Source organism: Pongo pygmaeus, chromosome 1 (genome assembly GCF_028885625.2).
Source record: "Pongo pygmaeus isolate AG05252 chromosome 1, NHGRI_mPonPyg2-v2.0_pri, whole genome shotgun sequence".
Taxonomy (NCBI): domain Eukaryota; kingdom Metazoa; phylum Chordata; class Mammalia; order Primates; family Hominidae; genus Pongo; species Pongo pygmaeus.
This window is the reverse complement of record NC_072373.2, coordinates 101134671-101137941: the sequence shown is the minus strand read 5'-3', so window position 1 is coordinate 101137941 and position 3271 is coordinate 101134671. Positions and strand designations below refer to the sequence as shown.

General features: G+C 49.0%; 1 non-coding gene across 1 annotated transcript; it reads right to left on the bottom strand.

Annotated features, from left to right (window-relative positions):
• Positions 1-1418: 1418 nt before the first annotated feature.
• LOC129028593 (U1 spliceosomal RNA) lies at positions 1419-1582 on the bottom strand. Its single transcript, XR_008499366.1, has one exon. It is a non-coding gene; the product is annotated as a U1 spliceosomal RNA (small nuclear RNA).
• Positions 1583-3271: the final 1689 nt, after the last annotated feature.

The following is a 3271-nucleotide window of genomic DNA, read 5'->3' as shown; positions in this document are numbered from 1 at the left end:
GTGCAATAACTCTAAGAAGTACTTCAAATTATTTTTTTCCTGTAACACTTTCCAACTTGAAGCCTAGCAAATTGAAGGACCTGGCCCAAGGTCAAACAGAAGGCAAGTGGCAGCGCCAGGACTGGAAGAAGGCCTTCCCAAAGGCAGACAGAAGCTCACGTCTTTGTCAGAACCTCGGTATTTCTGATGCCCCTGGAAGCCAATATCCAAGTCGTTCTCAGCCACTGGATTGGTGGGCTGCCTTTGCTCAGAAACTCCTCGATCAGAAATCCCAAGCGTATGTTAGTCCTGAAACAAGGGACATTTCTTAAAAATTCTAAAAACCCGTTCCTCATCAGTAACGCAATGAAAGTTGCTTTCGTCTTGGTTCATATATTTTATATTTGAGCAAGGCAATGTCCGCTGCTGGGGTTAGAAGTAAATGGCTCGTCTTCATCAAACTAGATCAGTCCGTAGCAAGTACGGCTTCCACTCGCAGTGTCCTGAACACTGGCTGGGCGTCTTTTGCGTTCTAGCCGGTTTTCTTTGGAGCTGCAGGTTTCTGCACTGCACCCAGGTCGGGATGGCAGAGGCTTCTCGGGACATGGGGATCTATGCATGCAGTCCCCGGGGTAGCCACCACAGGACGCCATAGGCCTTCCTGCTGTGGTCCTCCTTGCCTTTTCCGTTTGGGCCAGGTAGTTTCTATTGACCAGGACATTACAGATCAGAAGTGGGTGGGGTCAGAAAACACACCTCTGGGAGAGGCTGGCAAAATGCCCAGAACCGCCATCACTAGGCCTGGGGTTTTCTTCCGTAGTGGAATTCTCGTGTTCGTGTAGTGTAGGGAGGATCGCAGCGCATTTCCGCCAAGACGGGTGAGACTGCGGTTCTGACCTGCGGGCCTCGATGAATTGCGTTAGGACACCTGGGCGCCGGCAGAGCCGTTCTCCTACACAAAGTAAGCGTGTTAAGTCTACAACCGAACGGGGACACTAAGATCCCCAAAGGCTCTGCTTTCATCCCAAAGAACAGTGCCCGTCTGCGTAGTTTCTACCTGGCTCTATGAGGTGAGAACACATTCCCCGCTAGCACAGAAATCCTGAAGCAGAGGCTGTGTAAAAGGTGACAGGGGGCTAGGGAAAAACACGAAGATTTTCACAGAGCGTGAGACCCCAAGAGACTGGAGACCATGGATCAATTTCTGCAGTAAGCAGCCTTATGTACAAAGGGAAGAGCTATGCAGCCTTCGCGCTAGTTAACTTGTGATAAACAGGCTTACAATGGCTGACGCTTGTTCCTTCTCCAGTGAGAAGGACAACGACATGCCACTTCCTGTTCCCCTGCCATCCAACTGTAAAAATAACATGACACCACCCATATTATGCAGTAGTAAAAGTATCCCTTCACATACAATCTGCTTTTTCCAGCACAAAATTCAGGGGAAAGCGCGAACGCAGTCCCCCACTACCACAAATTATGCAGTCGAGCTTCCCACATTTGGGGAAATCGTAGGGATCAGCACATCCGGAGTGCAATGGATAAGCCTCGCCCTGGGAAAACCACCTTCGTGATCATCGCATCTTCCCTGCCAGGTAAGTCTGAGATCATACACCTCCGCCCTGCCACAGCTCCATACGCCTCGCCCTTTACACGCACGGTCACTTCCCACTCGCATACCCCCACCGCCCCCCCCCACCCCCATACCACCCCTAGCCCTCCTAGCCCTGACACATAGCTGGGAATATCATGTCCAACCGGCGGTCCTGGACTTACTCCCACAGCAGAAGAAATCCTTCGAGGCGAAGCAGCAGCCCATGAGCTGCCTCATCTACACGGGAATCGCCCTATCCGTGATGTCACCGACAGCGCCTTTCCCAGTCCCGCTCTGCTCTTCCGCTCCACCCTCTGCCACCTCAGCCGATCAACCTGCTGCCAGAGCCGGCGAAGGAAGTGACGCCTGCCTCTCCCTCTTTTCCCTCCCATCCCCGCCCTTGGTCTCTCCCAAAGAAGTAGGTTCTTAGTCTGTGATGCCAAGGACCCCTTTGAGGGCCAGCTGGAGCCTGTGCGCTCTTCTTCAAATAATGGCTTTTAATGCGCAAACTAGAAAGTTTAGGATTACAAAGAAAACCGGTTCTTTTCACATAGGGTTATCCTTGTGATGTAGCATTCCGCTTGACATTGGAAGTCGTTCGATATCAGAGAGAAACTGTATCTATGAAACTAGAGAGGCTGCTCAGATGACTGCAAACCAGCCATCCTTACTTCTTTTATCACTGGGAGTGTTATAAAGACGGTTGTCCAGTTTCATGAATCTTGCAGGGTTTTTTCAAATACAGCAATGTACAAAAATGTGCTGCCCCAGCAGAGCACACTGGACACTCAGGCATGGTGCTGGAGTTTGTCATCTCTTCCACTGCCTTCTCTAGACCTTAGCGCTTACCTCATGTTAACACTTTATATGCTGCAAAGACAGAAACAAAGTCATCCAAATTTGGCAAAAATATTTGGGGGAAATTTTATTTCAGGTGTTTAACTGATTACTTTTAATATGTAGGCTACAAAGCCAAACTCCGACAATACTCCACAGATTTATTAATGGTTTCCACCCCTGTCTCTGCAAATCTATCAGGCAAGTTTTTCCTGCCCTTTACTTTCATATAAACTGAGTCATACAGTGTGTAGTGGGTTTGGGGGGGAGTGTTACTGCCCAACAGGTTCACCTTGCCTGCTGCCTAGACAGAGCCAATTTTTCAATACAGGGGAATTGCAATAAAGAGCTGCACTTTTTATTTGGTGGTTGGGGGCCAGTGAGTTGAGAGTTCTGATTGGTCAGGTCAGAGATGAAATCACAGGGAGCTGAAGCTGTCCTCTTCTGCTGAGTCAGTTCCTGCGTGGGGGCGACAAGACCAGCTGAGCCAGGTTATCAGTCTAGCTGGTGTCAGCTGATCCACTGAGTGCAGGGTTGGCAAAATATCTCAAGCACTGATCTTAGGTTTTCCAATAATGATGTGATCTCCAGGAACAATTTGGGGAGGTTTAGAATCTTGCAGCCAGAGGCTACATGACTCCTAAACCGTAATTTCTAAACTCATGGCTAATTTGTTAGTCCTGCAAAGGCAGTCTAGTCCCCAGGCAGGAAGGGGGTTTGCTTTGGGAAAGGGATATTATCATCTTTGTTTCACAGCTAAACCATAAACTAATTTCCTCCCAAAGTTATTTTGGCCTGTGCCCAGCAATCAACAAGGACAGCTTGGATGTTAGAAACAAGATGGAATCAGTTAGGTCAGAT